Consider the following 14,792-nt stretch of genomic DNA (forward strand, 5'->3'; position numbering starts at 1 on the left):
AAGTTTCTTATTCACTTCTTCTTATTCACTCCTGAAAATTCCCCCAAATTAATTTACAAAATACTGGAATGCAATAATAATAGATGAAGTTTAGATATTGCAAAGCATTTATATAATTTGCAAAGTACCTTACATATGTTATTTCATTCAAACTACACAACAACTCTGTGTGGTAGTCGCAATGGGTATCATCTATCATACCCATTTTACAAATGAGGAAACTGAGGCTCTTAGACAATAAGTGATACATTCAGGATCCTACGCGTCAAAGTCAGAATTCAAACCCATATTTTTCTGCCTCTAAGTTCAGCAGTCTATCCACTATACCACACTGCCTTTCCACAAGAGTACAACATTAGATTTTATATTCCTTTCTTATTTTTTCAGGGTCCCTTCAATATCCCAAGTTCAGTAGGAGTTCTCTTTCAGAATCATAGTTATGTAAATGTAGTTCACCTCCTTTGCAGTAGTCCTTGCCTATTGTTGCTAGCCACAAAAACCTATAGAGATCCCCAAAAGTGTTATGTGCTTGCTTCAGAAGAATAGAAACCCTCAGTCAAAAGAAATAGATGGTCACACTAGTGGAAAGGAACCAGGAAACCCCCAAATAAGATCACTAGGAGTCAGATGTGACTGAAAACAACTGAACAACTCAACAATCATTAAAAATATCAATAATCCTTTCTTTGATTATGTGCTTAATTAAATAACTCATGTTAAGTAAGTTGGCCAACTGGCAGACACCTAGAGTCTTTAGATGGATTTTCATGTTACAAGTTTTAAAAGAGCTAAGACATTGTGATTTGTTTCAAAGTTCAATATGTATCAGCTTCCTTATTTCTGTTTCCTCACATTCTTTGTCTTTCAGAAAGCAACAGTTCAGTTGTCATTAATATAGAAACTTCCAGGAATATATAGAGTAGTATGGTCATCTCATGTATAAAACAGAAATCAGGGATATAAAAAAATTAATTTCCTTAAGCCGAGATTTAAAATCTCTTCTGACTAAAATCCCTTGTAAAGTAAACTGACCTTTTTCTAATATTTTTTGTCAGATTAAATAACATACTTTCCAATTGTTTGGGGATGTAGATGCATGACTTCTCACTAATAAAGTTACATACAATATGTGAATTTAACTCATGATCCAATATAGTTTAAAGTTTTCTCATCTTAAGTTTTAGAAGAACAATATTACATGTAAATGAAAGGTATCTTTATCCAACTTATAACTAGCTATAAAGGCTAGAAAAATTCAAAATGCAGTCACACTTTATCACTATATATTTCTAATGATAAGAATTTTGGTCTTATTCCATGGGTGTATTTAGTTGCAAGGGACAATTTATTTCTGTAGGATTATTCTCACATTGAGACAGCAAAGTATAGTTCAAGTCGCAATGTTTAAACTCTAAATAATATATGGCAATAAATATAGTCTAGTGGTCATGTAATCAAATATTTTTTCTTAAATATTTTTGAACAACCAAGTCTGTCATGGTTGAATAAAACATACAACAATGCAGACATTCTAGGATAAAGCTTGGTGGATGCTAGCAGTGGAGCCTGGGGAAGAAAGGAGAATGGGATAGAGTAACAACTCTTTGTCCTGAGTAAGTTAAAATGCTACTATTAGCCAAAGTAATTTGGCTGGAAGCAGAATGGAGGGGGCTCAGACATCTTAGCTTCTCTATAAAGGGGGAAATTGTTCAGACAGACTCCAATTTACTACAAAATTCACTAGAGCTTTTGGTTGAAATCTGAAACATTAGAATCCAAAATCAATTTTCTAAATACTACATTTTAGAAGATCATAAGTGTCCAGTGAAGCAGTTATTTTTTCTAAATTTTTTTTCTTTCTTATGCTACTTATCAAACCTAAACTAACTGTCCACGTTCCAAGATTTTACACACTTCAATATTAGACAATCATTTTCCAAAGGAAGAGTATAATATTTTCCCACGTCAGTGAATGTCCGAAATGATATTGCTGCAAGCCTTAAGGGTGCAAGACATTTTGTACATATCTTATTGGTGGAAGCTAAATTCTTAGGGCTAAAAAAGCCTTTTATCCTTTAAAAGCTCTAAGAGTTGGAGAAAGCATTTCTGGTATTTGCTTATCTCTTGAAGACTCATTCTAGATAAAATCACCTTCATGCAATGTTAAGATTCTAAATTCTCCTAATCTGTTGTTTCACCTCCCATTTCCAAGTTACAGCTTAAGCTTTTGAAATTTTCCAAGTTCTATCTATAATTTACATTTTTGTTTAGGTAATATATTACAAAGTTTAAAAAAAATAAAACATACATTGGTTATGTCAGAAAAAAAATTTCAAAGAGGAACATATTAGAGAGAAATAAATGAGAGACAACAAAGGCATTCTTTCCTTCCGAGAGATAAGTCCATCCTGGTACTGATAAAAAACATTCAAATTTTTAATTCCCAGTCTAACAACTCATAGGAAAATCATTTTGAAATTCAATATAACAGTTATCAGATATTGTTACCATTTCTTTAAAACTGATTCCAACTTTTTTTTGGTTGGGTCAATTATTATTATATGCAATAAATATTGAAAGGAAAAGGCTTTTCCTCCCATTTATCTATTTCCTTCTCTGGGAAGAAGGTAAAAAACACTACTCAAAATTGAGCATAGGCACTTACTGAAAACTCTTGCTCCTTCAGCTTACCACAGCTAAGTCAAAAGTTGTTTACCAATCTCACTAAACTGATTGCATCCCATTTACAAGTACAGATACAAGACAATAAAACAGATGCTTTTGCCTGCAAATTCATTCACCCAGAAAGCATTTCTTTCTTAGGACCCCACACCAGGTTTTGAGACTTTACCTTTTCTCCCTATTTCTAGGAAACATTTACTGCTTCAACTTACTGAAGGACTATTTTTTCTCTGTTATTGTGAAGAAGTGAGTCTCAATTGTTTAACTTGAGTGGAGAGTTAGGAGAGTCTATGCATTAATTTAGAGGGAAAAGAAAATTTCTCCCTTTCATATTTTCAAATTGAGTTTTATTATGTTATTCTTTTTCTTAAGTGCACTACCAAAGCCAGCCTCCACTGTCACTCCCCAGGTCTCCACCAAAGTGAGAGCCTATCTCAGACCAAAGAATTACTTCACAGAAAGAGAGACAACTCCACCTGTGAAAAAGGAGCTGCTGAGGAAATGAGACCTTGTCTCAGTCTGTGGTTACTCCACCAAAGGAGACCTGGTCAGCCCCTCAAAAAAGGGTCTGCTAACGTGAGAGTTTCTCAGTCTGCCAAGAACTGGCAAAAACAAAAACAAAAACAAACAAAAAAAAAAAAACAAGATTCCTCTCAGGAATTAATTAGCACAAACAGAAGGGAAGAAAATAAGACATGCAAGCTCTTACTGACCTATTGGGGGGGGTGGAACTTGTCTGGGGAACCTAAAAGCACCCTCCTTTGAAACCACAAAAAAAAATTTTTTTAAAGATTCTCTTTTACCTTCACACTGGGTCCTGGAACTCAAAGGGAAACAGTCCTCCATCCCCCTCACTCAGATTCATGTGCTAGTCACACCAAAAACCGTCATGGTAAAGTGACCCCTTGTCTCTATTTTTAAGCCAGGTTAGTAGAAACTGTATTAAAAGACCACAGAGAAACAGAACTGGAAAGTAGTCACAGGGAGACTCTTTATGAGAGCAGCCCCCATTAACTGAACTTGAAGAAGTCGTTTAAATTATTACCTCAAGTACAGGAGCAGGTAAATTAATCTGCATTTCAGCCACCTTATAGAACTTTAGCATTATTAACCAAAGATGCACCATCATCTTTCAGGAAAATGGTACATAATAGTTTCACTGTCTTTATGTATCTAATCCCAACCAGGGATTATCTGTGGCCTCAAGACCACATGTGCCCCTCTTTGTTCTGTGAAGTATGGATTCAGTCAAAGGGCTGAAATATGCCTTTTCCTACAGCGACTTTGTTATACATGGTGGTTTGGTTTTACAGTATTATAAGTTACAAGACTACATTAAGTATATTATGGGTTATTTGTTGGGCTGATCTGAAAACCAATACTCTATATAACATTACAGTATAAATATGACAAAATATATATGTTTTAAATTCATAACAACTATCTCATAGACTTAAAAAAAAGCACTCATGCATAATTTGGTAACCAAACATGTGTATATTCCTGAAGATACACATACATTATAAATATATACCTATCAGACATAAAAACGATAAGGTATATCTTATTAAATCAATTTATTTAGGATTTGATGGTATTTTTTCTATGAGGAATTTTCTTTTTCATAATAAATAATAACTAATTTGAAATTTTTATTACATATTTCAGGTGTCAACATAGCATTAGGGAAAATTTCTTACCAATCCAGTACTTTCCACTCCCTTGGTTCATCTGATAAAGCCATTGATGGGAATGAAGCCAGTGATTTCTACACAAATTCTTGTACTCACACAAGTAATGATTTTGAACCCTGGTGGGTAGTAGACCTAACTTCAAAATTCATCGTGGAAAATATTATGATCATCTCTTGAGGAGACTGTTGCACAGGGATGACTGCAAAATATGAAATTAGGATTGGAGATTCAAAAGCGAATGGTGGTAAATCAAATCCCAGGTATCATTTCACTCTGCAAAGTAAACGAATAGTTTTTTGTTTTCACTGTAATTTCTCAAGCAATGTTTTATGCTATTTTCCCAATACAATAAAGGGCCTTTCCAGGTACAAAAAAAAATATTAAAGCCTTCCTTCCCCACCCTCCTGATTCTCTCCTTGAGCCAGTCTAACATGAACCTTCAGGAGAGAATGTCTCAACTGAGACCAAGATTCATTGTAAATTCAAATACAAAATATTTCCAATCCATTTGTGTATTCTAACCCCCTTGACACTTACTTCAAAAAGCCAGTTTTCCTCTGTGCTGATTTTCAGAGGCAGTGGCCAAATAACTTTCCTGGGCCCTCTATCTCAGATAATCTGAAAATTGTACATAGGTTAATTATTCTTCTTTCTTCCTCTCTTGGAATGACACATTACTATCCCTCCCCCAACTCTCACCCTCAAATAGTAAAGGTGTTCAAATCTGGCCTCAGACACTTGACACTTACTAGCTGTGTGACCCTGGGCAAGTCACATAACCCCAATTGCCTAAGCAAAAAAAACAAACAAACAAAAAACAAACTGTAAAGGTGGAATTTAAAGACTGATATATATCAGGAAAACTTCTCTCCTCTCTTTCTATGTTCTCCTGTATTAATAAGGTACAGTGTGCAAGGCACTTTGGTATGAGCTTCAGATAAAATTATTTTAAAATGATAAAATCTCTGGCCTTATAAAGCTCCTATTTCTATGAAGGGAGACATGATATACATAAAGAAAAGTAGATAAAGAATATTAGTCAAGGTGTCCAATGGATTTGAGTACTCCCTCCAACCTTGCTCTTGTATTCTCATAAATTTGCCACGGGGATTCCACATAAAATACTGGGGGCCTTCTTCACTTTTTCCTAAAATCATGAGGAAACCAATGGAGCACCCAGGCTGAACTCTTGTTATATCTCAATCTCATCACATGATCAACTCATCTTCTTTTTCAGTTATGTTTCTTTTACATTGACTTTTACATTTACATTTATTTTACTTCAACTTTTCAATCCCTTTTTTGTGATGTGTTTGTACAACCCTGTCAACCAACCTTGTCAACCAACCATCTCTACATTGTTATTTGAGTGTTTTTCAGTTTCAGTTATTCAGAGCTTTTAGTATTCCATGATTTACAGTAATGCAACAATACTAGAAGCATATTGGTATTAAAAAGATGGGTCTTTGTTTTGGTGATAAGCTTGGGGGTCATTAAAAGGACTTTTCAACTTCCCAAAGGTAATCTAACCTACTTTCCTCCTCCTGTACATTTCCAAGCCCAATTTGGGACCCATTTGTAGTTTCACAAACACATAAGTATATGATTAATTATATTATGTAATATATAATACAATAATTAAATATATAATTACTATTTTATATCTGTTATATATGTATATATACATGGAGAAGTGCTGTAGGTTATTCATTCAACTATATATCAGTCTGGATCATTGGGATTCTTCATCTACTTGGTTTTTCCCATTTATATTTAGGCCAAATTCTTTAGAATTTGGATCTCTTAGCTGTGTGACCCTAGGCAAGTTGCTTAACTCCAATTGCCTCACAAAAAAAAATCATAATGGGTCTCATTTAAAAGACTCTGCAGTGTTTTAGGACTTTGCATTAAGTATAATGCCATCCATAGGTAAGAGCATCTAGAAGACTTCATCATCTTTAGGATATTCCTCTTTATATGGAACCTATTTTGGATCTCCTCCATGACAAGGACTAACACCTTCAATGGGCATTACTGTTTTATGCTTCTACATTAATGATCAGAGGGTCAATGTTATATTTTTCAATGAATCTTGTATAATTTGGGTAAATGATGGAAGACACTTTTTTAGAGGAGGGTATTTAAAGTGGAATCAAAGTATTTTTATGCAAGGGCACAGAGATATCTTGCATTCTCTCTATCTTTTGGTCAATTACATAAGACCAAATATTTAGTCTCAGGGGCAGGTAGGTGGTGCACTGGACAGAGTGCTGGCCCTAGAATCAGGAAGAACTGTGTTCAAATCTAGGCTCAGACACTTGCTAGCTGTGTGACCCTGGGCAAGTCGCTTAACCCTACTTACCTCAGTTTCCTCATCTGTAAATAAGTTGAAGAAGGAAATGGCAAACCACTATTTTCTTTGCCAAGAAAACCCCAAATGGGTAGAGTCAGATACAACCAATTGATAATACCAACAAATATAAATAATACACATCCATATATGCATACATACACATATATACACATATATACACATATTTATTTGGTCTGCTATGGAATATCACTTATGGAAGCCTGCCTGTTCCCTTCTGATAACTTCATCAATGATGTAATTCATATGTAGATTATCTCAAAAACATTTTTTGAAAGATGGAAATGTAGGTATAAGGGGTCAGTAATTATTGATGTAGTACTAGGGCACTTCGTTCTCACGCTTGGAACCCCAAAATAACTACCTCAAGTTCAGGCTACTCTGTGGACCCACATCCACTCAAAACCACAATTCATGAGCCCCCATTGATACATTTACTTTTTTCCTCTAGTCAGACAGATAGGACACAATTAGTAAAAAGCAAAGGCATCTTATTAGATTTAGACCAATGTTCTAGCCTATCAGAATCTTTTTGAATACTAACTTTCATCCAGCATCTCAGCTCTCCCTCACAGGTTTGTGTCATCTGAAAATTTTATAAGCATGTCATCTATGCTTTTGTCTAAGTCCCTGATAAAAATGTTCAACAGCACAGAGTTGAGCATAGATCCCCAGGGGCTAAGACCTCTAAGTTTGAAAAATTCATTGCTTCTCTTTGAATCCAGACATTCAAACAATTCCAGACCAACATAATTGTAGGCCATATTTCTGATCTTATCATCAGGGATAGCATGAGAGATTTTTATCAAATGCATTGCTAAAATCTAGATAAACAACATTCCCTTCATCTACCAGTTTAGTAATCCTGTCACAAAAAGAAATTAGCTTAGTCTGGCATGAGCTGGTTTGGGTAAAGTTATGCCAGCTCTTTATTATTAACTGTTCAATTTTCTAAATGGGTCACTGTCCTTTTAATAATATGTTCTAGCATTTTTCAGGAAATAAAATTCAAGCTTTGAAAACTGAGACAATATTTTTTGTTGTTCAGTCGTGTCCAACTCTTCATGACGCCATTGAGGGTTTTCTTGGCAAAGATACTGGAGTGATTTGCCATTTCCTTCTCTAGCTCATTTCACAGATGAGGCAAACAGAGTTAAGTGACTTGCCCAGAGTCACACAGCTAGTTAGTGGATTTAAACTCAGGTCTTCTTGACTCCAAGCCCAGCACATTGTGCTGCCTCTCTGCCTGAAACAATATTTATCCTTCTCCAATGCTACAGAAACTTTTCCATTCTCGACAGGTCTTTCAAAGATTATTGACAACTCAGCAATCACATCTTCCAGGTTTCTTTAGTACCCTGCAATGTGGTTCACCTGGACCTGATAACTTTAACTTATCAAAGCAAGCTACGTACTCTCGTATTGACTTCTGTTATCTATTTTTTGTTCTGTGCTTTCCAGCTCAGATATCACTTTCTTGGCAAGAGAAAGGAAAATAGGAGTTGGATCTCTCACCTCCCTCTTTCCATCTGCTTAGCATTATCCCATATACCCCAAGCAGTAAACACTATTCCCTCTCTGATCCTTTTCATTTCCCCAGTATTGCTTTAAAAAATAAAATAAAATAAAAACATTTTTGTTGTCCTTACCTTTCTTCACCAGCCTCAGCTCAATCTAAGCATTAGCATTTTTAAAGATTTTAACTTCTCAGATAACATTGTCATGGTCCCAAAATCATTAACATTGTACCATAAGCAATCTACTTTGTGTATGGACTTTCAAATAATTCCTATTTCAGAAAGATAATCTTATCCCTATATGGTCATTTTTAGGTGTGGAGATAAAGCCAGAATTAATCCAGGGGAAAAACATATTTTTAAATGTGATGGAATGCAAGGATGTTTTGTAACTATTACCATGCCAGAAGTGAAAGAGTTTCTCAGCCTTTGTGAAGTAGAGGTGTTTGGTAAGCAAGTCATCAACTCTGGTAAGTATATTTAATGAGGAGGGGAGGGGAGAGGAAGCAAGAGAGGGAGAGGAGGAGAGAGAGAACAGGAGAGGGAGAGAAGGACAGGAGTATATGGAAGAAGAAGGGAAAATATGAGATGGAGACAGGGAGAGGAGGAGGGAGAGAAAAGGAAAGGGAAAGGGAGAGGGGTAGGGAGAGGAGGAGAGAGAATGTGTGTGAGGATGTGTTGGAGAATATGGTTGGAGAAATCACTGCCAAATGGAGGGGGAAAAAACTTATCGAACTTTCTTATTGTTGTACAAGATGGTATTTTTTATCATTAACTAAAATATTATCATTTTCAGGTTGAAACCACCACAATTTTTTTTCTCCCTTCTCATTTCTGATGAAGAAAATTTTATCAACCAGTCTTCTGACTAAAACACAATTTCAAAGAAGTCACACAGGGGAAATCTCTTCCTTTTTCTTCCACTGTCTACATCTAAGAGTATAACTATATCTCAAGAGCTGGTAACAGATACTCAACTTTGAACAATATGATTAGGAGGTATCTTTTATCTCTGTAAATTCAATATCAGCTTATCTATATGATGCAAGAATCTACATTTCAATCTCATAGCCCTGGAATAGAATTAGATTCTTAAAAATACACATTACATGGCACAGAAGAGGTAGTTGTGATGAAATGCATGAAAAAAAAAAGACTCATTGTGTCATAATCACCAAACAATTCTTTGTAAGAAATTCAAAATTGTGAAAGAATCACCAGAAAAGGATCATCTTTTTATGAAGAAATCACATCCATTGAATTAACAATGGCAGTATCATTGAAATAAGGGGATAGAGCTTCATACAAAAGACTCATTTGGACCTTCCTCTTGACCCAATTGTAAAAGTTTAATAAGCTCCATATGTCCATGTAAGCCAATGATCTGTGTGATTGATGCAAGATGTTTCTTTAACATGTCCACACTATAAATTTTATTTCTTTCTTCAGTGTATCATTCAATCTACTTGGAGGAATACTCAGTAAATTAGTAAAAGTTCTAAATTATATTTGTTAAGTACTTAATATTTAAATAAACATGGGAATATAATTTGTTGTTAATGGTTAACAGCAATTTGCCAAAGAGAAATACTTCCCTACCTATTTTAATCAAAAGCTATAGATCATTGGTCACTAGAATAGGGTTTGAATGATTGCCTTTTTAAGTGTTTAAAACATGTTCATCTATGACCTTTTACAAACAATTATTTAATTTGTAAACCTTTAGTTCATAAATGATGCAAAGCAGAGATGGCCCTGAGGAAGGGAAAATAAGAATTGGGCAAAACATTGTTGAAAACTTCAAGTTCATGCTGAATGAAACTAAGCTGAAGAAACTGGGGTTTTTTTTTGGTTTGGAGAAGACCTCAAGCAGATATCATTAACTATCTTCATGCATTTGAAGGGCTATCAAGTGGAAGAGCCTTAGCTCTGCTTAACTCAAAGGAAAGAATTAGAAGCAATCAAGTAAACTTGAAAAAAAAAAAAAAGTAAAATTAGACTTGATATCACGAAAAACTCCCAAATAGTGAAAGGAAATTTTAGAAAGAGAAGAGACTATTTGAGGAAGTAACCAGTTCCTTCTATCTTAGGGTTTTAAAGCAAAGGCTAGGATGATAATGATTTGTCATCTATTTGTAGGAAATCTTTTCTAAATTTGGGATCAGGGTTCACTCTATAATCTATAAAGTCCATTGCTATGTTGAAATTCTAAGATTCTTAAAATATGCTTACCTTTCCTCCTACCTTCCAGATATCATGTTGCTTGATATATGTGTGCTTCCAAATAAGAACTAACTTAAAGTCTTGATTATGATTATAGGGTTTTAAGAAAATGGGTTTCAAGGAAATGTATTCAAGGACACTTATTTAGATGGCCAACTTTTATTCCTGTTCATCTGTAATTTAAACTCAATAAAATCTCTTTTTTAATACAATCAGATGCTTAATTTTGCATTGTTGAGAATATAGGCATTTCCCAACATACACACACCACCCTTTCCTATGGACAATCAATTGTAAACCCTTCCCTTTTATCCCACAAGCCCCAAAGCCATTCCATCCTTCCTCAACCTTTTGCTGAACGGTGACCATGCTATCATGTGCCCAATGGCTCAATCTATGGCTAATGATAATTCACTGTCTCCTCCCTAATAAACCAGCACTTAGCATATTGCCAGGAACACAGTGGGCACTTAATATTTATTGACTGACTGATACCCAGCTCCCTCCTAAAGGGTATTCTTAACCTACCATGGAGCCCTTTTGCTCTCTCTTTCACTGTTCATGGATTAGTTAATTGCACTTTAGACAATTATTTTCTGGACAAACACATCCTCTTTACCTCAATTCGACTTTCCCTCCATCATCCAACTTATGCTCCAATGGTCTCTCCTTTTTGGTCTCTTACTCTTTCTCTATATGTCTCTCCTTTTGTATCTTTCTCTGTCATTCCCTGGCTCTATTTATATATCTATCTCTTCCTCTCTTCCTCTGGATGTCTCTCTGTCTGACTTTCCCATTTCCAAAACCTTGTATTATTTTCTCATCTTGTAGAAGCAGATTCCAAGTTACTGAGTGCAAGGTATAGTGGAAGGGGCTTGGGATTTTTTAAAATCTCATTTTGAATCCTTCCCATCTGTGTTACCTGATGACATCGGTCAAATCTCTAAGCCTCCTTTCTTCTAGCTATCACTCTGAATTATTTCAGTTGTTTTTTTTTAATAACTACTTGAACTGTTTTAAATTCTGCCTTCTATGGAAACTGCTACAAAATTTTTCTTTATTCTTTAGGGAGCTGGACAAGATAACTCTAATGTCCCTTCCCTAAATCCTATAATCCCATAAACTCCTATACTATTATTTCCTATGTATGTCAGGTGCTCCACTTCCAGATATTTCTGGTAGTAAAATGTGGAAGGACAGAAGAATATAGGAACCTAAAATGAAGTGTTAGGGACACAAACTATCAGTTTAATCTCACAGGTAGTAATAATTAATGGCAAATGTTAGAATGCAAAAAAAATGAGAATCAAAATAATTGCCTTCAGTATGTTTAAAGGCCTAGTTTAATTCAGTTGCATTTTAACTATAGCTATTATTATAGTTATTGTCATAGGCTATTATAAAGATAAAGAATCAATAGGGAGAGGAATGGTACAGACAGCTTTCACAGTCTCAGGAAAGCTAATTGCTAATTTTTCAGTTTGAGCACTTCCACCTCTGGAAATATGTAAATACAAATATAAATATAAATCAGGGTATGATTTATTGTTTTATTCATGAAGTCCATTATTAAGTTCGTTATTCATTAAGTCTAGGCTTTAAAAAGTAATGGAGAAAATACTAACAATGCAGATTAAATTAAAAGATGCATCGGACATACCTATTTTTAGATATTTGCTAGCACGTCCCTGCAGAGCTCATCTAGTCTTTCCTTCATTTTAGTCACAGAACTCCCATTCAAATGTTCATTGAACATGTTGAATAATATTCAAACTCTTTTTTTTATCATTAAAAGTCCACCAGCATCTACTGTCCCTATTCCACTTTTAACTCATATCACTGACCTCCACACACTCTCCAGACAAATTGAATTGCTCTCTGTCCCCTGAATAAATTGTAAATATGTCAGACTTTATGCCTTGTTGTCCTTAGCTTTCCTCACCAATTCTACCTTTGGGTTTTAGTACTCCATATACCAATTGTACAATTTCATGTCAAGCTTTTATACACCACCTCTGTTACCTATCCCTGCTTACCACTTCTGCATGTCTTCATACAATCCGAGTTGGTTGATGTGTGTCCATATTAGCCTCCCTACACAACTACCTCTTTTTCTTCTCTTTCAAATTGTTACTCTGTCCCTTCAAAATTTCATTGTTGAGAACTTCTTATACTTTCTTGAGCTGACTTCCTCTATAAAAGTTTAGACCTAGAGAGCCTACCTAGCCTTTCTCCAAACTTTTTGAAATCTGTTCTCCCAAAATCTATGGAACATGTTATACTATTCCTGGATTTTCTTGCTGTGTCTATCACAAGTTCTAAGAAAGAGTGATCCTTTCACCCCTAGGCCCCCAGTATTTCCACCTCCAAATAGTTCTTCATTGTTAGTAAAAAGCAAATCCAGGAAAAAAAATCCTCCTGAATCTATTCCTCTTCCTTTTAAATGATGAAAGTATTAACATCTCTACTTTTAGCAGAGAAAGCAGAGTAAATATCCACATAATTGAAATCCCTTGTTGCTACTGCATCATGCTTTTGTGCCAGGCTTAAGAGCTATTTCCTTACCCATCTCCTCTTTCTCTTTGCTCTGGTCTGTAGTATACCCTGATGACTCTATTACTTCTGTTTCTGTTTCCAGGGACCACAGCAAAATGCTCCCCATCATATTTCCCCATGCTGGATCAAGAACAAGACGCATTTATTAAGCCCTTAGTAGGTGCCAGACACTATGCTATGTGGTGCTGGAGTGGTGGGGTACAAACACAAACAAAAAGAAAGACAGTCTGGGCCCTCAGTGAGTTTACATTCTAATGAAGGAAGACAATATACAAAAGGGAGTTGAAAGGGTTGGAGCAGGAGGGGTGAAGCAGTGAATGTATCAGCATAAGGGAATCCTGGCAAAAACCACAAAGAAAAGCATGGCTGATCTGGGCCCTTCCTCAAAATGGAGGCTCCAAAAAGAATTCACCAATAGGAGAAAGGAGCAACGGAGGCAGATGGAGAAGACCACTGAAGCACTGTGGCAAAGTCAAGAGATGGATTTCTTCACATGACTACATCTTCTTCATATATAATACTGTTCTTCTTTCCATCTTTTATGCATCCAAGCTCTTTTGAATAAGGTATAGCCTTCCAATTACATTACAATCATATATCTTCCTCTGCCAAGTCTCAGAGATAACTCTACAAGCAAATTTGTCACCTTAGGTAAGACCTATGATTCAATATCTCACATATATTTTGTGTATTCTCCTTTCTTTTTTTGTTTTGGAAAAAATTATATCATATGTGCCTTAGCCATATAATAAAAATACAAATGGTGTCCTCTTTAAATTCTCTGTACTTAACACATTTTTTTCAATAAATACTCCCCATTCATTTCCATTAACAATAATACTAATCACAGTCCTGCCTCATCAAGGCAGCATATTGAAATATTTTAATAAAAAATGATGCAATTTATTTTCACCTTTCTTCTTTGGCACTGTGGGTCAGTGCCTCAGTTGCAATTCAGAGCAATAGCACTGCACAGAAATCAATTTTATTGGCAACTAGGTGCTACAGAGGATACAGCAATGGAGTTGCAGTCAGAAGACCTGAGTTCAAATCTGATCTCAGACTTTTACTAGCTGTGTGAGCTTGGGAAAGTCACATAATCTCTCTCAGCCTCAATTTCTTCCTCTGTAAAATGGGGATAAATAATAGCACCTACCTCCCAAAGTTATTGTAAGGATAAAATGTGTAGAGTGCTTTGAAAAAAAGCTCTATAGAAATGCTTGTTTTCATTAATCTGTCCCTCCTACTGCTCCTACCACAGTTGAGTAAATAAAAAGGAAAACTCAAAAAAATAAAGCCTTCAATATATAGTTGCAAAATCTGGCAAAACAAATGTCCACATTGGCCATATCCAAAAATATATGTCTTTTTCTGAATCATAAGTTCATCACTTCTCTACTGGAGGTAAATGGAGCATTTCATCTTCATTTTTTCAGACTTGTGGTTTATCTTCGCATTGATCAGAGTTCTAAAATCTTTCAAAGTTGTTTTTCACTATAATGTTATTAGCATATAAATTGTTCTCCTAGGTCTGTTCACTTAGCTCTGCATCAATTCATAAAGGTCTTCCCAGTCTCCTCTGAAACTGCCCGTTTCATTTCTTATGACAAAATAATATTCCATTATTGACATATAACACAATTTATTTAGCCATTCCTAAAAAATGGCATATTTCCCATTTTTGGCTACCACAAAAAGAGCTACTAAAATATTTTTGTATATGTAGATACTTTTCTTCTTTCTTTGATT

Source organism: Vombatus ursinus, unplaced genomic scaffold (assembly GCF_900497805.2).
Source record: "Vombatus ursinus unplaced genomic scaffold, bare-nosed wombat genome assembly UNPS02014830.1, whole genome shotgun sequence".
Lineage (NCBI taxonomy): Eukaryota > Metazoa > Chordata > Mammalia > Diprotodontia > Vombatidae > Vombatus > Vombatus ursinus.